We start from the raw sequence: 24,684 nt of genomic DNA, 5'->3' as shown, positions 1-24,684 counted from the left end.
TTGTGCCATGCTGCTACTAGAAATCTCTTTAATATAGTTTTGCAAGGATATGGGGTTAGCAAAGCTAGGCACTTTGAACAGCTTGTGTCATCACCGTGGCGTGGCCTGTTTATTTATATTTATTTATTTATTAACTTTATTTGTACCCCGCTAGCATCTCCCGAAGGACTCGATGCGGCTTACACAGGCCGAAGCCTCAGAACACAATACAGTAAAAACATAACACAACAATAACAAAAGCAAATCAAAATAGTTAAGCAGAATAACAACAACAGTGACAATACATCAGGACACTTTAAAACTGGGCCGGCCAGAGCAGTGGGGTACAGGGTTAAAAGTGCTGAGATGGCAGGAGGAACGTAGGATTAAAATAGTGCGGTGTGCAGCAATCTTAATTGTACTAAAGTGCTTCTAGGATTTGGGATGGGGAATTCCTAATCTGAGAAGGCACATCGGAACAGCCAAGTTTTTAGGTTCTTTCTGAAAGCTGCTAGAGTAGGGGCCTGTCGAAGATCTTTTGGTAGGGCGTTCCAAAGTCGGGGGGCCGCCACAGAAAAGGCCCTGTCCTGTGTCACCACCAAGCGCGCTTGCGCCGTGGGTGGGATCACGAGCAGGGCCTCCCCAGATGACCGGAGTGAGTGTGTGGGTTCGTAGATGGAGATGCGGTCACGCAGGTAGGGTGGTCCCAAACCGTTCAGGGCTTTGTAGGTGAGCACCTGCACCTTGAATTGGGCTCGGAAAATAAATGGCAGCCAGTGGAGCTCCTTAAACAGAGGGGTAGACCTCTCTTGATAATGAGCCCCGGTTAGCATCCTGGCTGCTGCCCGTTGGACCAATTGAAGTTTCCGAGCCGTCTTCAAGGGCAGCCCCACGTAGAGCGCATTGCAGTAATCCATTCTAGAGGTGACCAAGGCATGGACCACCCCGGCCAGATCAGCCTTCGCGAGGTACGGTCGCAGCTGGCGCACAAGTCTCAATTGTGCAAAGGCCCTCCCGGATACCGCCGACACCTGAGCCTCAAGTGTGAGCGAAGAATCCAAGAGGACACCCAAACTGCGGACCTGTGGCTTCAGGGGGAGTGTAACCCCGTCCAACACAGGTAGCCACCTTATACCCCGATCCGGTTTGCGATCGACCAGGAGGACCTCTGTCTTGTCAGGATTGATCTTCAGCTTGTTCCTCCTCATCCAGATCGACACAGCGGCCAGGCACTCGTCCAGCACCCGAGAGGCCTCCTTGGAATTAGGTGGAAAGGAGTAGTAGAGTTGTGCGTCATCTGCATAAAGATGGCACCCAACTCCAAAACTCCAAAACTCTGGATGACCTCTCCCAGCGGTTTCATGTAGATGTTAAAAAGCATGGGCGACAAAATAGAGCCTTGCGGGACCCCACAGGTCAAAGGCCAGGGGTCTGAGCAGGCGTCTCCCAGCTTCACCATCACCGGAGCCACGACAAAACCGCGCCCCCGAGGCCCATCCCAGAGAGACGACCCAGAAGGATACCATGATCGTCCTAGCATATAATGAATTTGGCAATAATATCTGGAAAGGATGGCACTGGGAGATACAGAAGCACTGGTGCCCATGGTTTGAGTGAATAAATGAGGTAGCTTCTCCCCATCCTCTCAGCTTATGTCACCATTGCATAGACATACTTAAATTCAGAGCTGGTCCTGAAATTAATTTTTTTTATCACAATAAACCAGTGGCAGATATGAGGAATCAGAGGCAGACTCCTGTGCCATAGCTATTCCTTCTGAACACTTCTTTTATTTATTTATTTATTTATTTATTTATTACCGTACTTATATTTTGCCCTTCTCAACCCTGAAGGGGACTCAAAATGGCTTACAGCAGAGGCAAAATTCAGTGCCTTAAACAATTCAACAATTAAATAACATTTAGTTAAAAATCTAAACGAGGTTAAAAGCAATTAAAGCATAAACAATACCACTTACAACTATAAAATCTCATTATCCACAATCAAGGTCAGGCCATTTCAATGATTGTTACACATACATCCAAATCATCTAATATACAGTATTAGTTGCCGAAGGCTTGGTAACAAAGCCATGTTTTCACCTTTTTTCTGAAAGTCAGGAGGGACAGGGCTGATCTAATATCACTGGGGAGGGAATTCCATAGCCGCGGAACCACCACTTTTTTTATTCCCCTCTGATGAAAAATGGAGTTATTTGACTACATAGAGCATTGGTTCTCAACTTGTGGGTCCCCAGGTGTTTTGGCCTACAGCCCCCAGAAATCCCAGCCAGGTTACCAGTTGTTAGGATTTCTGAGAGTTGAAGGCCAAAACATCTGGGGACCCACAGGCTGAGAACCACTGACATAGAGGTTTTCTACATTATATTAAATGCTATCCTTACATGCAATGGAGGATGTTGTTATATCAGTTTTGGAAGTGCAGATCCCATCTCCACCATGAAATTGGAAAATCTCCAAATAGCTCCAATTGTGATCGTTGAGAAGCTACTACCATGATCCAAAGGGTCTCTTTTGCCTTTTTCCCCCCCTGTCTCTCCCTCTCCTCCTCTGTTTGTTTGATCACTCAAGCACTCTGACTCTTTCTCTAGTGACCAAGGTGCAATGGAGGAAAAACAGTCGTTCACACTGCCTGAGGGGAAGTAGGCAGAGAGTAATTGGGCAGGTGGAAAAAGAAAATGCAACCTGATTCCTCCCTTCTTTCTGTGAGTGAAACAGATGCACACAGCAGAAAGAGGAGGAGGGCCCTGCAAAGCAGGAAGGCTGAGTTGATGGTGGCATGTCAGATCTGCCCCTACTCATTGTCCTATTGTGTGTGTCATGCATCAACATTTTACCTGGGCAAAGAAATCGTACCCCTTGCTTTCTCTGCTTGACCAGTTGCTTGCTGCCTTTCTTGTGCCTGGACAGTGGGAAGTCAGGTAGGGAGGAAAGAAAGGAGCATGCAGTTCCTCCATTACTTTGACTGGATGAAATAGACACATACAGCATACAGAAAGAAGAGAAGGAGCAGGCTCTGCATGCCACCACCACCTCAGCTGCCATCCTGATTCCTGGCTTACTTCCTTTGCACCCATTTCTCTATGCTTTCTCTGCCCCTTCCTTCCTCTCCTGCTGCCTTTGCAGCTTTCCTGTGTCATTTTTCATAGGGATTTGCCTTATTGTGCATTTAGAGTCTCCCTCAGTCTCATGGGCTTGCAGTTCTTATTAAAATGCCACAGGGCAGCTGCAATAATCAAATACATAAAAATGAAACCTGCAACAGTGGAAAGACAATTGTAAGAAGTGGTGAAATCCTGCCTTGGGCCAGTGCTATTTGTACTTTGCTTCAGTTGCAAAAATGTTAAACTGATAAATATCAGTTAAGGAGAGGATGTGCAACTGATTCACTTGACCTCTACTTGAACTGGGTCATTTCAGATCGATCTGGATTGAATCCAAATTGGATATTGTCTAGATTAGAACTGGTCTTCTTGCCATAGTAAAAGGAAAGCAGACAAAATGTTTTCAAACTTCTGCAAAACATCATTGCTGATCAGAAGGGGGAAAGTGAGAAAGGGAAAAGAGCTAGCTATTGGGAGCTCTTGCATCCATTCTGTGTTTTCAGTCACTGTGGACATTATCACATGAAGCTTGTACTGTGAGATGAAGCTTCCCTAACCATAAATTCTTACCACAGCACAACAACATTCGATATTCATTCCAAACTAACCTGCAACTCAATTGTAACTGTAAAAAAAATGGGAATTCCTGCTTTTAGGCATCTGAAAGTGCTTTGAATCTGTGTTCAAAGTGTCTTCAAACATGTAGCAAATTCAAAAGTACTTCAGCAGTGAGTTTGGAAACTATGATAATGCCATCGTGGATGTGTTGAGGGCATCACTTTGAACTGTATCACTTCCCCATGGCTATAGTGCTAGTAATTTTACTTCTGGCAGTCAGAACTAGAAGAGCTTTGGCTACAAAGCCATTACTCTCATTTTTGCCCCATTTTCTTCCTTTTTATCCCCCCCCCCCCCAAAAAAATGTGCAGTTTTGAAGCTCATTCTAGACACTTATAGGAATTCCCCCTCCTAGTTAGCATTTCAATACTGTTTCCTCTGTTCTTTTTGCAAACATTGGAACTGGACCACTGCAAAATGCAGCCTGAGCTGGTTTGGAAATGAGAGCCTTGTGTGATAATGTCCTTTGTTTGGAAATAGAGATTATTGAAAGCACCAAATTTATTACTTTAGGAGCCCCCGGTGGCACAGTGGGTTAAACCCCTGTGCTGGAAGGATTGAAGACCAACAGGTCGCAGGTTCGAATCCGGGGAGAGTGTGGATGAGCTCCCTCTGTCAGCTCCAGCTCCTCATGTGGGGACATGAGAAGCCTCCCACAAGGATGGTAAAAACATCAAAACATCCAGGCATCCCCTGGGCAAGGTCCTTGCAAATGGCCAATTCTCTCACACCAGAAGCGACTTGCAGTTTCTCAAGTCGCTCCTGACATGACAAAAACAAAAATTATTACTTTTCCCTCTCCAGTGCTCTTTTATGAATTCTTCGTTGCCAGGAATAACATTTCTGAATGAAGTTCTGTCTAGAATTTTACACTTTTGTGTTGTTTTCCTTTGCTCTTTATACCAATGTCCAATCTTTAATCATCTTCTCAAAATTATCCCCAGTCCACTCTCATTCTTAGTATTTCCTGATTACCATTTCTTTAAAGGAGTTGGTGGGTTCGTCTCATGGACTTGTTCCAGCCTACAGACAATACAGGGCAACCAAACATCAAGTTGAAACTGGATGCCTTACAAATCTCAAATGTTACCTGAAAGAAGTATTAGATCGGGATGTGTTATATTCAATCACTCCTACATCTACTTGTAATCTTGTTAATTTTTTGAGCTCACCAGTGATACATGCATACAGTCATATCAAAATTACTTTTTAATCTGTGTTTTATAGAGGGCACATAGCTGCCCAGTTAAATAAGGAAATCACTGTTTGTTTGTGTGGGGAAGATATATGTGAAATTAAGTCAATATATCTTTTGATGACTTTTCCTAATCTACTGTACCCTAGATGCAATTTACAATTCCAGTTTCTCTGACTGTTGACCATGCTGCAACTGGAAATGTTGAGAATTATAGTCTACCAAGAGAAAACAAGGCTAGTGATCCCAAGCTGGGACAAACACACATGGAAACGGATAGCTATTCTCTTATGTAATGTTCTCTGTAACATTGGAATATTTTATATTAAAACAATTAACAAACAGAACTAAAATGTATAAAATGAGAAAAAATCCATGTTTTGCCTTCTCAATTGCAAAAAGATAAAGCTTAGTATATGTCTCCATCAAGCAATTTAGTCTAGTTTAAATATCCCCTGCTCTAAAATGCCTGTGGGAAATGGTACCTCAAAATCAAACCTGGAAAATCTGTGAGAATGAAATATTGCATTACATATTCTAAAAGTGAACTTGGACAATTTCAAATCCCTCTCCTGATGAAAATGTCATAACCTTTGTAGAGTCTGATCTGCGATAGTTATTCAGCTAAGACTAAATATTTCTTCAGTTGGGGGACAGATGTTTAAAGAGTGTTCTGTCCTCTGCAAAATGGGATCCATGGTCACAATTTCCATCATTTGTTCTCTAGACAGTTATGTGTATGCATGTTGGGAGGAGCATTTCCATTGAAACAGTTCAATAGATCTCAGATAAACTTACTTGCTTCCTCAGGTAGTAATAAACTTTCCTTTAAAACAAATGAAAACCATCTAATCAAAAATTGCTTCAGCCCTAGATCCAGGATATAAAATCCCACTCCAACCCCTGTCCCCCAACAGCCTCAAATTGAAGTCATAACACACACAAACACATATATATAGGTTAGCAAGACTATGCAGCTCTTGTAATTTTTTTCTCTCTGTGTATATACATAGCATAAAACTTTTAAAGGATGTGATAAAAGTATGTGTGATTCTAAAGACCATAATATTCCCCAGCTGAGAACTGGCTATTTTATGTATGCTCTACATCCCCGGGTGCAGGAATGGACTAAAAAGACTTATATGGCTTATTAGATGTCCCACTAAACTTGCAAAGCAACAGTGCCATAAATGTTTTTAAGAGTCTATAGCATTCAGAATGCATCAGAAACAGAAATTTAAACACGATCTTCAACACAGCTTTGAAAAATAAATGACTGAGTTGGAAAAAATCTTATGGCCAGAAAAAAATAAACATATCAAGAAGATAAATCAACTTGTATTAAAATATAAGACAAATGTCTGTATGGTAAATTGGGCAACAGATGTGGGTCATGAAATATACTTCAATGTATGAGAAAGTATGTGGAACAAAGCCTTAAATTAACACAGGCAGGCAAACTGAAAGAATTTTTTATAAAATGCTCCATAGGTGGTAAACTCCAGCAAAACTCACTAAGATGAATAAAAACAAAATTACGGACAATAAATGTTGGAAATGTAAGATAAAAAGGGACATTGCTTCACATGTGGTGGATTTGTTGGAAACCTCATGCATATTGGATAGTTGTTAAAGGAACAATAAAAAATTGAAACAGAGTATACAATTTCTACCAGAGATTTTTTTTTTGGACTGGCAAGTGATATCATCAGTAAGAAAAAATGGTTTTCTTTCAGAATGCTGTAACAGTTAACAATGTTTAACTAAGAAACTGGCATTGCTTAGTATGCATGTATTTATATATGTATTTCATATCTCCCATATTCTCAGAATGGCACCCGACAGCTCTCAGTCTAAGTTAAAATGATAAATGATACAAATTTTGTGTTTCTACCAAAATAAAGTTGATCTTTCATTTTTATTGTTCCACATGAACATCCATTTAAGCATTATTTGTTATTTATAAAGCCCATGGGCTGTAGGTTGGGCAAGCCTGATATGCATCTACCACATATGTAACTACATCTATGTAGCCATGTCTCTGATGCCTGTCTCTCCAAAGGGTATCTTGCAAGTAGAGTATCCCCTCCTACATGTCCACACACTTGATTATTTCTGTATTTTTAGAAAACAGAATTAGCAGGGAGGCATCCAGTTATTTTGTATAGTAGGATGCACAAGGAAATCTTTACTTGCAGAAAGCATGCAAGGAAACTCCACTCAGGTCTCTGCAGATGCTTGCTTAAAGCATATTCAGTGACAAGAAAGCAGCTGAATGCATCCCTGCTCTTCGACAAAATGGAAATGACTGTATTGTGGGGGACTGTACTGCTTACAAGAGGGATTTAGGGAGGATTTTAGTCAATACATAGCCAGAACAGACACCTGACCTATGCAAAAACCATAAAAGTGAATTGTGGTGGTGTATGTCTGCCTTATAGCATTATAATTCTTTAACAGGATGCCAGGTTGATAGTTTTACTACCATTCTAAAGTTTCCATTAGAGTTCTCCCAATTAAAAAGAATATGTGTACAAATATGTTAGACAAAAACACACAAAATATACAGATACTAGGCCTGTGTGGTCAATAAAAAGTTTCAATACTCATAAAATTAGGGGGTGGGGGAAAATTGTTTCTAAAGTGCCTCCAAAATTGGATGTGGTCTGTATTGTAACTATAATGATTTAACTACTTTTTCGTTATTTTTTGTTAAGTAATTAATTGTGCCAATGGGGAAACTTCAGGGTGCTTTCCCCCTTCATTGTTAGAGCTATTGGCATGACACTTGTTACGATTATAGAAAACATTTACCACTGTTAGCCTATAAAGTTTCAAAACATTTTACTCATCTATGGATTTTGGGGAAATCTTCAAAGCTTTTACAAACAACATTTTTAAAGAAAAACCACAAGAGCTATCTCCTTGAATTTTCTATACAATGGCACAAGATAACAGGGGATCATTCTCCCAAAGTTTCAGAAATATTTATGCATTCACTGAGTTTTAGGTATTTTTTAAAAGTTTTGACAAAACTTTTTTTTTTAAAAAAAAAAGCTACAACAGCTTTTTTTAAAAATGTCTCCCATATTAATTTAGGGATTTCTTTCCAGCCCAGAAATGATTTACTTGCTCGTATGGAAGTATCAGTCAGTCCTTCTCTTTGCAGATTCAACAATTTGTTGGAACTTTGCCTGCTGCTACAGAGGGACAGATCTCTCCCCTATTCTGATTGGAGCTTTCTGATGCTGAGGAGAATTCTGGGAAATGTACTTTAGAACAGGGCCTTTTGCATTATCTGTCATAGGGCTCCTCGTCTTTCCAAACTACATTTCCCAGAATTCAGTGCTCTCTCAAGTCTCTTTACCAGTTCATTCAGCTTGTCCCGCTCTGCTGCTTTTCTCTCTTCATGGTGAAAGGTCATTGATTTAAAGAGGAATGGCAGCCCTTTTAGCTCCACCTCATGCTGAAAATGAAACTGATTTTGATAGGTTTCCAAGCATTAGAGAATTCAAATGAAAAAGTATTAGGTGAGTTTTGATTCTTAAGTTTTTGTGTCCGTCCCCCCCCCCCCCCCCCCCGTGTTTCTTAATGTTCATATATACAAAACATATGAATTAGATACGACTTACTATTTAAAAACAGAATTTTACACAACCCTAACAGATACATTGTGTTAATTAAAATTGTATTGGCATAATTACATTAAATGTGTATTAGGAGAAGACGTACAAAGAGAAAACATTAAAATGTGATTTGATTTTTTAAATTTGATTTACAAAGGCTATTTATTTGGCAATAGAACTAGAAAAAAAGATTTAAAGCCAGTAAAGTCAAAAATGAAAAACAAATAAGATTGAAGTTCACCCCAAACCCCTGTTCAGGTTGCAGGATGGTGAAGAAGAAGGTGATCTGTAGTTATAAACCAAATATTGCTAAAGCAACATGGCTCTCCAGTGGGTATTTTCCCCCCAACTATACATGGGTAAATCTGCATTTGCTATTAGTCACCAACCATGGAAATGAAAATAATGTAACAGCAGGATATCACTGTTATCACGATGTATATAATGTTGTCTTGCTCATCTTTTTATGCTACAATTGTAGCATCATTTTTAAGTTGCAGGATGAGTTGTACTATTTTCCCTAGACCTTCTGTAAATCACAGTGAATATTCTCATATGGAAGAGTGGATTATAAATTCTTGGAAAGATAATAAATAAATAAATATGTAAGCAAATCCATTTTTGAAATGTGCATAACTCAGTCCTAGTCAAATATAGGATATAGGTTAATAAATAAAAACCAAATAAATTACAGTAACAAGAACTTTGATGGTTCATGGAATAAAAGATGAAAAAGAATTCATACTTCATCCCCCCTTTTGCATTTTTTATAATGTTTACCATTCCATATTTTAGGTAGCAAAACATATAACAAGGCTGGGCCAACATATTTTTTTATTCCAGAGGCAAATAATTGTATGACACCTTCTGATAGGAATTATGTCAGTAACTTTGCCAGCTTATCAGAAAGCAAGCTTATCAGAAAGCAAGATTTATCATATGTTGTTGTTGTTTGTTTCCAATATGTTTCCAATGTATGGGAATCCAATGGTGAACCTATTATTGGGTTTTCCTGGCAAGATTTGTTCAGAAGGGGATTGACTTTACTTTCCTCAAAGGCTGGGGGAAATGTGATGTCCAGGGCCCCCAGTGGGCTTCCATGGATGAACGGAGATTTGAACCCTGATCTCTAGATTTATAATTCACTTCCCAAAGCACTACACCATGCTGCCTTCTTTCTTAACATACATTAGAAATTATAATTGTAAAGTTTGCTGTCTGTATGACAGGAGCATACTATGTTGGTGGGCACTTAGCCAGCTAAATCAAAATGAGAAGATAACAAAGCATCATAGCTGCAAATTGTAGTCAGCACGTGGAAGACCATATAACAAAGTCAAGGAGAAAGAAGAATCCATATATATGGAAATATGGCCAATATAATATCATATAAAGAAGGCTAGCGGGAAGACAAATCCAATAAAAGGTGCTTCTAAAATAGAGATGGAAAAAAAGTGTAGGGAATTATTCCATGATGCATGGATAGAAAAAAGAAAAGAAAACACGCAGTAAAAGTTTTAAAAGTATAAAATGCAACATATTATGGCTGGTGTGACCAAGCTGAATGGATGGGTGGCAGTGTTCTCTCTCTTTTGGTATATAGGGGTTATTTTTCAAGTCACCTGTCAACTTATGGTGACCCCATGAATTTCCTGAAGTTTTCTTAGGCAAGTAATATTCAGAGATGGTTTTGCCAGTTCCTTCTCCCACAGCACCTGGTATGCATTGGCAGTAGACATGTGAATTGGGAATAAACGTAGTCCCTTTTGGTGTCCTGGCTTTCATTGGGGGCCCTGATCTGGTTTTTGTAAGCTTCCTGAAATTGGGGGGTTGTTTACGGTTTTTTCATTTCTGGAAAATCGGACCATTAGGGAACGGAGGGGCTTCCCACCCACTAGTTTCCCTTCCTGGCATGCATTCTTCTTACCTGGCACCTGATGTTTCTACTCCAGAGTAAGAGGCACTCGGCTGAAGGCACTGGCAGGAGTGCATACTTTCTGGGCCTGCCTACATGCCCCTCCACACATGCACTTTCCTTGTAAAGCGTGTGTGGGTGTGGCAGGCATGCAAGCAGGCCCGGAAAGAGTGAGTGCCTGCCTGTGCCTGCAGCTGAGCGCCTCTTACTCTAGAGGAGAAATGGCATGCTACGGGCCTGCCTGCATGCCCCGCCATACATGCTCCACCACACTCTCCAAGAGGGTGTGTGTGACAGGGTGTGCAGACTGGCTGAGTATTGGGCCTGCCTGTACACCCAGCCATACACACATTCTCTTTCCAAGGAATGGAGGTAATAAGTTCAGATGCACATGAAAGCCAGCTTTCATGTTGAGCAGTTTTTTGTGTGGAAAGGAGACTTCCCGTTTCATGCCCCTGAAGAAACAGAATACACAAAAGAAACTGTAGAAACGGTAGGAACGAATTTTACACACATGTCTAATTGGCAGTCTCCAATAAAAGTATTAACCAGAGCTGATCCCGCTTAGCTTCCATGATCAGATGAGATCAGTTGCTATATTTGCCATGCCACAAAATGGCAGGATAACAGACAGAATTATCAATGTTCTCTAAGAGAAATTGATATTTTCTGTACAAAAAAGGGATAATCTCCATGGAGAAAATGTCATGTTCTGTAATTACTCTTTCTTGCCTGCAAGAGCAAAGTTTATGAAGACTCACATTCCTGCTGCCTAGCAGATTGAAATCACTTTCTATAACAATAGTTATGATGTAGTAATGCAATATAGATGAATACACTGCAATACTGAACTATGTTGAAAAGTATTTCAAATGTAAGAAACTAGATACCTTTCATGTAATGCATGTTTTGGAGATGTCGAAATGCTACCAAATAATGAAATGTTTGTAGATGTCCTTAACAGATGGCAAGTGAGATGTGTGATTCTTATATGATACAAATACAGTGTAAGTTAATATTTCTGACCATGTTCTACATGTTTCTTATCAGTTTGAAATGGGTTCCTTGTCAGAAATAATATATATCAGATGGCTAGACTGTGTAATGCCTAAAAACCAATAAGTCCATGCTGTATACAATCTATGAATGAAGATAGAAGTCTAGATTTTGAAATGTTTTGCTGCTGTTTCATTTTGAATAGGCATAATTAATATACAGGTAGTCCCAGAATAACAAACATTCAACTTACAAATGATTCATAGTTAAGAATGGGGGTAAGACTACAGTAAGTGAGAGAAATCTACTGCAAAAAAGGGAAATTCATTCCTGAAAGAGTTATCGTGGAGAAAGGGGGTCTCAGCTGAAGCTTTATCACCAATTCTTGTTTACACACGCCATTTATTTGAAAATCCAATTATCACAGGGACAGAAAGTGAGCACAGGGGTGTAAACCCTACTCTGTGCTATCAAAATCTCTCTCACACACACACATGCACGCACACACACTTGATGGAGTTACTCTTAAAATGTACCTGTTCCAACCTACAAATTCAGCTTAAGGACAAACCTGTAATTTAACATAACATATACAATACTATTTAATTGGTTATTATATATATCTGTATTCATTTTGTTTTAAATTGATCAAAGTGTGTGGTTGTTGGCTGCCTTATGTGCCCATGGGAGGAAAGGTGGTGTATAAATAAAGTAAGTAAGTAAGTAAGTAAGTAAATAAATATATAAATAATACAGTTTCCTATCAGAAATATGTGTATGTGTTCCTCTATTTTGTACTGATAACCATTACAGTTATGTTGCTCTCTACTCCTGTCCTCGTTCGTGAGTAACTGCTTTTTTGCAATTTGATTATATTGCTTTGTTCTGAAAGCTTTTGTGAGACTCCGGAGTATAATAATTTTACCTTGGAGAGCTTGAAATTTTTAAGTTCTTACATAACAGTGCACATTTTGATAGGATCACTAAACTTTGTAATTTTATTTCCCTGTGGCAATTAAGTGTACACTGATGTAGAGGATTTTTTTCTACAGTCAGATGAAATGGGAATGGTGCATTGCATATTACCAATCTCTGAAAATTGTTTCTGAAATTAAGGTAGTTTGTGTGTGCGTGTTTGTTTCTTTATCCCCCTTTTTTACATCTTCATTTTACAGAACCAAATCCATGAGAGATCTAAGGTTTATGCCCCAATACACAAACTAAAATGAACAAGAAAACTAAAACCCATAGAATATTTTCTGCATGTCTTTACAAGGAAATAGTTGAAATCTGTAAAGAACAGCAACACATATTTCAAGAATTCGGTTTACAAAAAAAGTTACTTTAGCAGCTTTTTCAACAGCTAGATCTAATATAAGGAAGACACAGAACTACAGAACTACTATTCCACATAAATATTCCAAACTAGCTTCCTCTTTGTTCACTTGTCCCCAAACTTTGTTCACTTATCCCCACACTTTGAGCACATCTATATTGACATCTTAGGTTAGTGTGAAACCAGGGGCTGCAGTGGCGCAATGGGTCAATATAGATGTGCTCAAAGTGTGGGGATAATTTGGAATATTTACGTGGTTTGTGCCTACGGAACTGCTGACCTGAAGATCAGCAGGGACATGAGAGAAGCCTCCCACAGGATGGCAGAACATTCAGGCATCCCCTGGGCAATGTCCTTACAGATGGCCAATTCTCTCCAGATGCATCTTGCTATTTCCCAAGTCGCTTCTGACATATAAAGAAAGTGTGAAACTAGAAGAGAAAGAAGTGGCTTTGGTGTGTGGCTGATTCGATGGGAAGTCCTGGAACTGGTTTCAGGCTTATATGGTGCTTATGTGCATCATGGAGACCAGTCTCAAACCAATTCTAAGATCTGCAATATACTTGGCTATTCAACACCCCCCTCCATAATACACACCTGTGGATTGAACAACACCCTGTCGCTGAATATTTTTTATAATGCAATATGGTTTACATGCTGAAAGCACGCTAAAGTGCATTAAGAGTTCTTTTTCGGAGCATTTCCCCACTTGGATTATTTCTTTTTTAAAGCCCTTAAAAGTGCATTGCAGCATGCATTCGTGGTGTGTCTCATACAAATTGCACTGTCAAACTGGAACTAAGTTAAGGCGCAGATAGTGATTACAAAACCACAGAGCAATAATGTGCATGCTTTTGTGGGATTTAGTTGTTTGGTCTCACACTAATTGGGCTTCAAACTACTTTAGCTTCAAACTAGGTAACATGACGAGTGCAGATGGAGCCTTATTGAATTATTTTGTAGACCATATACATCAATAGTTCTCAACCTGTGGGTCCCCAGGTGTTTTGGCCTACAATTCCTAGGAAAACCAGCCAGTTTACCAGGTGTTAGGATTTCTGGGAGTTGAAAGCCAAAACATCTGGGGACCAGCAAAGCCAGCATTTATTTATTTATTTATTTATTTATTTATTTATTTATTTATTTTATATACCGCTTTTCTCAGCCCTCAGGCTGAGAAGTCCCTTTAAATTGGTGTATTAATTTGAAATTTGGAATTTGTGAAATCGGGATTCTAATCACGTCTTGTCATGGAAAGCCTGATAACTTTAGGAGTCGAAATCTCTTAAGCTTAGAGGAAGACCATAACAAATCTCTTCTGGACAAATGTGGCTTCCAAACCCCTAGGTTAGGGTCACCATAACTCATAATTGACTTTGGAGACACACAGAAATAATAATTCCATTTTCCATGTGGAATATGATATTTAATTAAACTTCTTTTTTATACCTGTTGGTTTAAATTGCCAAAAAATTGAACATAATTATTTTAGGTCACAGCATCCAGCTATGCTGCATATGTTATTTGATCTTGAAAAGTTGATATTATGATATGCATACTATCATATTTTTTTGGTGGAGGTGGAAAAATAAAATGGTATAAAAATTCCACTGGGGGAAGTGAGAGATGGATGCACCCCATCTTGTGATGCCAATTCCAATTTGGCTCTGCTGTCAAATCACAGACAGAATAAAAAATATATAGCACCCGATCATGTTTAGACATTGTTTTCCCACTCATTATCTAGCCAGAGCATGCATTATTCAAACTAAGCAATTATCCCATGAAAAATAAATAAGAGTATTCCTGTGGGGTGCATTTGCACCTCCAACCTAGCTAATGTCATACAGTCTATAACTAAGTTCAGAGGGAGGGAGGAAATAGAAGTCTTCAGGGAAATACCCTGTTAAGTATTTGTCAGTCTCTACCATGCCCAAGGCTGAATTGTTTTCAGCAGATTCAGTAGTTGTGGCAGCTAGTACAGGAGACGCCTACCGTATGGGTTATTTTATTTTATTAGCAGGAATTCACATCAAGTTTCTCATCACATAAACAGTAACTCTTCAATGTAAACTAATGCTAAACAGGAAAATAAAATCAATTCCGTGGGGCCTATTGAATCCAGCCTTCAGTAATATTAATCAGAGATTGGACAATTACCTTTAAATCACTACTAGTTGCAGTTCCAGTTCCAAGACCCCCAAAAGTGGTTATTTTATGCACACAGTTGTAGAATGTTGAACTTTTTTCTTTCCTGTGACATTTTTCAAGCCAATCAAAACAGGATTAGCCTCCCAGACAATTCAAATATTTTGGGAAGTGGTAGCATTTATTCTCCCTCCCTCTGTCCCTCACTTACTTACTTACTGTTGTTCTTTGCTCCCAAACCAACAAAATAACAAGGCAAAACAATAATGTGGATTAAACTATGGGCGACTTTTATTAAATGTTACTGAACAATCTCTATGTGAACTGCCAAGCAATGTAAGGGCATGAACTTGGTGTGTATATGAATCAAGGCAGTGGCCATCCAAGACCTACTCCTCATCTATCAAGGGCAAGTCACCATGGTCCCTGGCTACAACCAACTGTTGATTCCAGGATGACCACTCAGAGAAACGGATGGAAAATTCCATCCCAATTCCAGAGGATATTGAGGCCCGAACTCTCCTGGCTCAAGGCCATTACTGTTCACTCTCACCTCAGTTCTTTTAACCACATCTAAGGGTTTTTGTTCATGGCCTACACCACAAAGGGGTGCCTTAGGTGCACACTATCCCTGTTTTTCTGTGTGATAGCGTATTTATTCACCTAATTAGCCCTGGACTGAACAGTGTAGGGTAGATGAAAAAAATCCTAGAACATGGGGAGGGAGAGGGGGCGGTCCTGCCTGGTCCCTATGGGTGGGTCAAAGCTCCAAGATGGAATGGAGATCAGGGTGGTGATCCTTTCTATGTCAGCCCCGCCGCTTCCGAGTCCTGGTTGGGACTATTTTCAAACTCTCCCTTCACTTAAAGGGACTTATAACATAAACATGAAATGGGGAGAAAAGAAAAGCAGAAAGAAAATCACCCATAGAAGAACCCCTCCAAAACAATTGAAAGCCCAAAGCCTGATGGTTGTTGTCAGCTGAAAAAGATCAGAAAAGGGGCCAATGGACCTTCATGTTGAAATGGCTAAAGCTTGGAGTGGCCTCAGACAAAGTCCAGCATTTCTTGTGCTGGCAGGGCAGGTGGAGTTGCAGATCTCTAGATGGCCACAGGCTACAGTGCACCATAGCATTTTACAGATGAAAACTGGGACATGTGTGGTCAAGCAACATTAGATGATAAAGATTATTACTGAGAAAGAACACATAATATGGAAGGAACTGCTGTGTTTTCCCTTTGCTTGAGCCTATTGAAAAGGCTGAGATTCTGCAGTCACTCTTCTTCTCTCCTCAGCTGAGCTAATTGAGTGCAAACTACTGTTGTGCTTTGAACTCAATTCACAGCAACAGAAATAGGGCAAGACAAAAGGGGAAGGTGGGAAGAAGAAAAAAGAAGATAGGACATTTGAAAAAGCAATTGAAAAGTGAGGAAGAAGAAGGTGTTTCCTTCCCAGTTGGGACAGCTGAGGAACATGCTATTGAGGGCACTCCCACACATCCACATAACGTTGCTCAAAATAGCATTAAATCTGAGCTTCATTGTGGCCACAGGTGGCTAGCCTATGCTGCCTCAAAAGAAGGAGGCAGTCTACACTGTGTCCAGCCATGCCAGCACTGTTTAGCATGGCTGGGAATGGGTACAGCCTCCTGAACCTTCCTATAACCCATTTCCCCTGCAAAATGAAGATATTTCCTCCTTAAAATTGCAGCAGGCTGCCCTCTTCCTGTTTCTGTGAAACTGAGGATGTAATGGAGCCATTACAAAGCCCTCTTGTGTCCTGAATGATGCAGAATCAGGAAGAGGACAGCCTTCTGCAATGACAAGGAGGCTGTACTTCATTTTACAGAGGAAGCAGGATGCAGTGAGGCTCAAGAGGTACTGTCATTCCCCTGCCTGAGCCCGGGAAGCACACGATGCCATAAGAATACTATCTTGTGATTGTGCCTGGCAATCCTAGATGACCACTACTTCAGCACCCAGAAAGATTAGGATATTCATAGAATATCTAGATCTTTGTGGGTGTTTTCTAACCCAGGGTCCAGCCAAAATAAAAGGCTTACCCTGGGTTAGAACATATTAGTCTGGGCACATCGTTTGGATGGCCCAGGGTAATGTGCTAGCTGGCAGTGTAGGTGGGGCCACAGTAAGTCAGAACCTGAACTGTTCGTTGTGCCTCCGTAAGAAGGGAAACTGCCTATAATGCCTGTGGGTTACAAAATGAGTGTGCTGGACTTCTAAATATTTTATTGCTTGTTTATTATTAATGTAACATTTTAAATTTGTTTTAATGGGTATTGTGGTAGTACAATTAATTTATTTTGTGTTTTACCATGTATAATTTATTGTGCTTTTATTGAAACCTGTTTTAATTGCATTGTATTCCACCCCTGGCAGAAAGGTGACATATAAAACAAAAATGTACATAAACAAATGACTATCACAAACCATGAGTAAACTAAGAGCCACTTGTTAACTATTTAAAAAGGGAAATGCAGAAAATAATGCAGGGAAACCTTGAGGCAGATGTCCCTCATGATATTGCTCCTGATACTATCTATGATGACATCTACATTGACTTTTTAAATATTTTGTATACAAGAAACAAAGCAGACAACAGAAAAACCAAAAAGGGGGAAGGAAAAAAGAAAAATGATATACAAAAGAGCAAGCAAGTTTACAAAATGGTATACAGTCAGCGCTTGTTAAACATGTGAAAAATCAAATCTGACTGTACAGTTATTATACCTTAACATTTCTTGTCCCTCTCACCCCATACTCCCATGACCCCTCAATATGGATCATATAACTAACCCACAACTGTCCATATGTCTTCTTTCACTAAATTCCCTATATGGTGAGCTTCAAATCTACTTTTGTCTTCTTTGACATTGACTGTTTAGTGGATTTTGGCTATTGACTATGCAGGAGTTAATAGGAGTCTGGACACCTGAGTTTCATTTGCACGTACCCTTAAAACATTGGGTTTATTTGTCAATCTGCCTACATATCTTCTCAGTGCTTTGGGTTGCCAATATTAAATTGACTTCGAACCTATTTATTTTCAGGGACTTGTGTCTGACCAGTGTTATTTGAGGGAGAGAGAACAATATCATAATTAGAAAATGCATCCCATTGTAGATTTGAAAGCATGGTTCTCTTGTGTCTAGCAGAAATGTGATATTAAATTAGAACGTCTTCATTGGTTTCAGCTCCTTTCCAGTTCATATCATAAGAACATCACAGTGGAATATGATTTCATAGTGCAGTCTGCTAGAAGATGGGGAGCACACTTACTTGAAATAATCAGAGAGAATGAATCATCATCATCATCATCATTGTCATCCTTTCTTATTCTCCCATCATTGCAAACTGATGGGTGGGAAAGAACAACAACTAACACAATACATCACAAGATTCCTGAATGAAGTCTGTAAATTGAACATGTAACAAATGTGAAGTTCCCTATTCTATAATTTATACTGTATTTTTATACTGTCTCATTATATATGCCAATAAAGGCTTATTGGGTTGTATACAATACAGCACAGAACAATATAAATTAATACCATTAATGGTCATGCTATCATTAAACAGAGGCTACAATGTCTTCTCTGAAGACAGGGGAAATAGCTGAGATTTTGAACAGAATTTTAATGAGGGAATTTGGGTCAGAATTTTCCTATTAAAAATTGTGTGTGTGTGTGAAAAAGAAGGACATAACTAGGGGAAATTTATCAAATTTCCCCTAGTTATGTTCTATGGAAATATATCAGATTAAAACTAATAAATGAGAATTACATGATCCTGTATCAATGGATATAGTTACAGAGAGGCAGCTCTGCCCCTACATCTACTTCTCTCAAAACTATCAATCAAACTCGCTTTGTGTCTCAATCACACAGATAAAATTGGGATATATCACTGCTACTACAACTACTACTATAACCCTACCCTTTAAACAGTGCAGTCACTATAGTTTTGCTGAAGGAGGGGGAGCTACACTGCTTAAAATGTAGATAGGAGTGACTTTTGGGCATTGTGTGACAAAAATCCATGAGTGGGAACAACAAAAACAAAAAAAGTTAGACTAGTCTATATACATTTTAAGAAAAAGTATGTTTGCATTAGTTGGTTCTTTTTGATCTCATTTACTCTCTTATGTTGTGTAGTTCAAATTACCCATCATCTTTAAACTGAAAACTTTCCTCCCCAAATTTGGTCTGTGAGTTGGAGGCATGGAGGAAACTCCAAAGAAGGTCATAATATTTATTTATTTATTTATTTATTTATTTATTTATTTATTTATTTATTTATTTATGACATTTATATGCCACCCTTCTCACCCCAAAAGGGACTCAGAGCGGCTTACAAGATATAGATGTGTGTATGTGTGTGTGTATACACACACACACACACAATATATTATATTATTAGCATAGCACAATATCAATATTAATACAAATGTAATAATAAGAGGACAAGTTAACTCTTTTTTAAAATTGCAGCCCACTTGTCTCACTAGGCCATGTGGCAAATTTGTATTGAAACTGAATGGAGTTGTGATATAGCATTAGAGGTATTTGGCGTTCAGTATCTTGGTAGGTGGGTTGAATATTATTGCTTTGAGCTTGTTTCAAAGGAACTCTTTCTATCCATCAAAGGACTTTATCACACCAGCCAGCTATTAATCTGAGCATCTTTGATATCACACTTCTGTTCAATAACACAATTGCATAGACTCATGATCATACCTCTGCACAACCTTCCTACAGTTCTGCACACCCATTATCATTACCACAGTTGCAGTATTTCAGCATTAAAACAAAAAGGCAAGGATGTGTATAAATTAAAAGGAAAATTTGGGAACAGTGTAGGGAAAAGGAGCAGAATCCCATTCCCTGATGTAATGTGATTGCTGTCATGAAGGCATAGTAGCAGAAGGGATCCATTACTCTTAGGTAGGTGATGAAGGATTGGGAACTATGGAAAGGTGAATCACAGGATATGTGAAGCAAAACAGCAGTGGGATGAATATGATGTCATGTGATAGTTCCAATACTGTTTTGCCTGCCTCATTTGATAAAGACCTAACAATAAAAGGTTCTAGGCACTTAGCCAGGAGTTACTGCCTCCCTTGAATTCCTGGGCCTTAATCCAATAGCTGGGAATGGTTGGTAACACAATACATATGTAAGTTCCATTGATCCAAGGAGTGTATTTCAGACTAGCATTTGGTTTCTGTCACCTATCCTGATCAGCATTTGCTAACTGGAAATAATAAAATGAAGAAGACCTTAGGAAGAAGTTCCCTGGATGGTTGTCATAGGGATGGAAAGCAAAGATGAAAATGTGTGCAGTGAGGGGACGAGAGACTCAATTCAGGGCTGAATATGAAATTTTGAACAAGGCAATATTCTAACATTGGATTGATTCCCATGTTACTAATAAGTAAATTGCATGCAATATTTTTACAGACTAGTACAACTTCCTCTTCCATTTCCCTTTCCCTTCTCTCTTCAGCCTAGTCAGAAGTACATGGCTAGTATAGTGCTTTTTCACACATGACTATTATGACATCACTCATTGTCTGTCACTTTGCATGCTGAACATACACTAGGATGTCTTTCACTATGCTTACTTAGGAAAGGCTTATTCACGCAAACTAATGAAATGATATAACTTTCCTCAGCTGTACCATTCCAGACTGGGTGGAAAAGATTTTTTTTTACAATCAAGGGAATGTGTTGAGTAGACATTCACTCGACTGATGTCAAAACCATTTGCCTTTCCCAATCTGACCTGCTAGAAGGCAGCATCCCTTAGTCTTTTTGGAGTGGACAAAATCAGTCTTGTCCATTTGGAATGATTAGGACTACAAATTGAGATCAATCAATCAGGATTGTCCAGTTGATACTGACATGATAAATAAATAAAATCAGGATGATTCTTGTTGCTGTGCCAAGCATCAATTCCAGAAAGTTCGGGGCTTTTTTGGTTTGGAAGCAACAAGCATAATAATGAAATTCTATCAAATTGATGCTGCCTACCCTATTGTTCCACTCACTCTATTAATCTAGAAGTGCAACACAGGTAGTTCTGTAAATAGAAACTGACTGCATGAGCCCTAAGAATAACCCAAGGCAGAAAGCAAGAGAGTGCTGGGGTGGTGGGGATGGGGGATGGAAATTCCTGCTCATTACTTTGCTATAAAAATCCTAATTAGTCCCAAAAGGGGCTCTTTTTTGTTATAAAAATCAGGTAGATAAGGCAAGAAAATGTTTTTTGTCAGGCAAACAATGTGAAAAGTAGGACAGCTGCAAGAGAGGGACTGAAAATGATGCTACTTTTTATTCTAAAGTGAAATATTTATAAATCTGGAGATCTATCTAGTAAAACAGGTACATAATACATAGTTTAATACATTTTCCTAATTAACTTTAGCCTTGTAAAAATAATACAATTACAACGAAACTTCAGCAGAGGAGAGGGAAAAGTGGATCATTAGCAAGATCGTTAATATTTCACTACAGTGTGATTAATTTTTTTAAAATCCTACAGTAAAAATAATTGGAATGTCTAGGGGGAATTGACCCTTCATGATGCATATAATTTAATCTTGATTTCGAGCTGCATGCATCATAGTAAGTAGCTTTATTTACCATGTCACTTTTGTTAACTTTGCAAATATCTCAAGGCCAGAACTGGTTATACCACTGGACAAAGTGAGGTACTCGCCTAAAGCATCAGATGTGAGGCTTCACGAGATAGCTGAAAATGGTTAGATATTCACTTTGCTCTAGGATGGAAAGAAGTAGTTGTGGGAATTTTTGCCTCTTGTTTCAAAATAAGTTGAGGTTCATCTATAGTAAGTAAAGAAAAAGGTTTCCCCTGACATTAAGTCTAGTCGTGTCCGACTCTGGAGGGTGATGCTAATCTCTATTTCTAGGGCGAAGAGCCGGCGTTGTCCATCGACACCTCCAAGGTCATGTAGCCAGCATGACTACATGGAGTGTCATTACCTTCACACAGAAGTACCTATTGATCTACCAATATTTGCATGTTTTTGAACTGCTAGGTTGGCAGAAGCTGGGGCTAACAATGGGAGCTCACCCTGCTCCCCGGATTTAAAACCGCTAACCTTTCAGTCAGCAAGTTCAGCAATTCAGCGGTTTAACCCACTGTGCCACCAGGGGATCTGATGTTCATCTATACCAAGCAGTTCAATAGGGTGTAAATGTACCCCAGAACGGCCCCCAATTGTGTATTTCATTTCAAATCTGGAACCATTGTTTACAACCTGGTGAGCACAACCATTTCCCTGGGATAATGTACACCTTTCCTTCTCTGTGTCGCTACTGCTGATTCTAAATGACTACGGAACTCAATTATGTGGGAGTCAAATTGTACTGTTAGGTCTATTAATATTAAAATATGAACCAGCAAAATTTGTCTAACAATCCTTTCCATAACACAGTATGGAAAATACTGATGGTGTTATGTAACAAATATCTCCAAGTTCAGCATTCTCTTAAATAGATATGCCCCTATTATCACTTGTCTGGGTTCTTAATATAATATATACTATGCTCAAGGTTTGAATGTTGTATAGGGAAAAATAGAGTACTAATCTCTGCAACAACCCAAAAATGCACACACAGGTATAGAGTGGACTTACACTTGCATATGTGGTCAACAGAATGTCTGCCAGTCTCTGCCCTTGAGTTTCTTTGCCATGAGATGTCACTGTCCTCTGTTGCACAATACAGCACTAAAGAATACAGTCATGCTACATAGGTTATTAAGGAGGGTGGTTTGGTGATGTTTGGTGTGTACTCTGTTGGATAACATACAAAGCAGCACTTTCTCTTCTAATTTAGAGCTACCCACTTTTCCCCATGACAAGGAATGAAAAGTGATAGTTGACCCTACTTCTATGGTAAAAAGATGATGTTGGGGTGAGAATTTATGGCAAATGACAAATGGACTGGAGGATTAAAATGGGATACAGTCAGTAAAGGTGCATCTACAAGAACAACAAATGTTAGAAAGAAATCATTAATGAAGGGCATTAATTTTTAATAGAAGTACCCATATTTATTCAACTCTAATCTAATGTGCACCTCAGTTTTCAAAACCATGAAACCAAAAAAAGCATTTGCTGCTAATGCAATGTGCACTGGCAAAAAGTACACTCTTTGGTCAAAAAGTGCGCATTACAGCAGTGGCTGCATGCGTATAATTCCTTCTTTAAAAACAAGTGTTAGAACACCAAAGCTTTCAGCAATGAAAAAGAAAACCTTGGGGGTGCATCTATGCTGTAGAATGAATGCACTTTAACTGCCCTGGTTAAATTCTATGGGGTTGTGGGGGCTGTATTTTGGGATCATAGGGGCTGCCAAAGAATGCTGATGCTTCATCAAACTACAACCCCAGCATTGCATAGCATTGAGTCATGGCAAATAAATTAGAGATGGCGTCCCTCAAATATGAGCTTCAAGTAGCTCCCCGTCTTGCTTTAGCTCAGCAATAAGATTACCATATTATGCAAATCTAATGTGCGCCCTAATTGTGAGAAGGTAATTTAACCTAAAAAGGTATTATATTCAAGTAAATATGGTATATTGTGAAAGCAAGGGAAACATCTGGAGAAGGCAGTTTGGAGGGAAAAGCTGGGTGGAGACAGTATGATGTGATGTGAGGAGATAAGAATATGAAATATATGTTGGAATAATGTAGAAACAGATATTTTAAAGTGACATGTGGATTCCTTCAGCCGTTTATTATCCATTCCCATGTTTCTGTAAAATAGTCCCCATATACTGGATTGTTGTAGGTTTTTTTTTGGGCTATATGGCCATGTTCTAGAGGCATTCTCTCCTGACGTTTCGCCTGCATCTATGGCAAGCATCCTCAGAGGTAGTGAGTAGGCCTGTTTGATCAAGAAAAAATTTGTTTCTAAATTCGATTCTTAATTGGGGTGTTTTTTTGTTTCGATATTTAAAATATTTACAAAACTTTCCAAAAAAATGTTTTGTTATTTACGAAATTTCGTAAATATTTACAAAACATTTTGTAAAGATGGCGCCCTTTTTTTTTTCAATATTTTTAAAATATTTTTTAAATTTAAGTTTTCCTGAGTTGCAGTTGCAGCTATGCGCCTGTAGGTGTCAGCAGAGAATTTTCTCTCTTCTCTTTTCTGCTTTACGGAATCCATGAAGCCTCAAAGCCCGGGAAACTTGAGGAGTCGGGGAGTGGGTAGAGAACGCTAGAACTCCCTCCTCCTTTCCCCCCTCCCCTTTTTTTGGAGAAGGGACAGGATACTGGCATAAATTATGCTGGGGGTGTTGAGTGATGTTGAGCCTGGCAGGGGCAGGGCTTCAGAGAGAAATGAGAGATAGAGCGCAGGTATGTGTGTTCCTGTGTTTTTTCCTCTCTTCCCTCGCACTCGCTCTCTCTGCTGGATTGATGGCTATCCCCCACCCCCACCCCCCCGCCTGCTTCTCTGCAAAGTCACTCTCTATCTCTCCTGAGGAGGGAGAACCTGTGTGTGTGTGTCCTGCGGCTCGCCCTCTTCCCTTGCACTCAGTGCTTCTGCTGGATAGCTATCCCCCTGCCTGCTTCTTTGCAGTCACTCTCTATCTCTCCTGAGGAGAGAGAACCTGTGTGTGTGTGTGTGTGCCCTGTGCTTCTTAACCGGCCCGAGCGGCTCGCTCTGTTTGTTCCCTTGCACTCAGTGCCTCAGCTG

This window comes from Anolis sagrei, chromosome 1 (genome assembly GCF_037176765.1).
Source record: "Anolis sagrei isolate rAnoSag1 chromosome 1, rAnoSag1.mat, whole genome shotgun sequence".
NCBI classification, from domain to species: domain Eukaryota; kingdom Metazoa; phylum Chordata; class Lepidosauria; order Squamata; family Dactyloidae; genus Anolis; species Anolis sagrei.
This window is presented reverse-complemented; position numbering follows the sequence as displayed.